The sequence below is a fragment of the Chiloscyllium plagiosum genome, chromosome 22 (assembly GCF_004010195.1).
Source record: "Chiloscyllium plagiosum isolate BGI_BamShark_2017 chromosome 22, ASM401019v2, whole genome shotgun sequence".
NCBI lineage: Eukaryota > Metazoa > Chordata > Chondrichthyes > Orectolobiformes > Hemiscylliidae > Chiloscyllium > Chiloscyllium plagiosum.
This window is the reverse complement of record NC_057731.1, coordinates 30,817,675-30,817,888: the sequence shown is the minus strand read 5'-3', so window position 1 is coordinate 30,817,888 and position 214 is coordinate 30,817,675. Positions and strand designations below refer to the sequence as shown.

Here is a 214-nt window from a genome sequence, read left to right as displayed (position 1 = left end):
CACAACCCCGCACCGCCCGTTTCTACCTCCTGCCCAAAATCCACAAATCTGACTGCCCCCGCCGACCCATTGTCTCAGCCTGCTCCTGCCCCACCGAACTCATTTCTGCATACCTCGACACGGTCCTGTCCCCCTTAGTCCAAGAACTCCCCACCCACGTTCGGGACACCACCCACGCCCTCCACCTCCTCCATGATTTTCGCTTCCCCGGTCC

The 214-nt window shown here is 61.2% G+C and overlaps 1 protein-coding gene across 1 annotated transcript in view; it reads left to right on the top strand.

Moving 5' to 3' along the window:
• zgc:174164 (uncharacterized protein LOC570656 homolog) overlaps positions 1 to 214 on the top strand; it is a 55,215-nt gene that overhangs the window by 26,500 nt on the left and 28,501 nt on the right. The window lies entirely within an intron of this gene.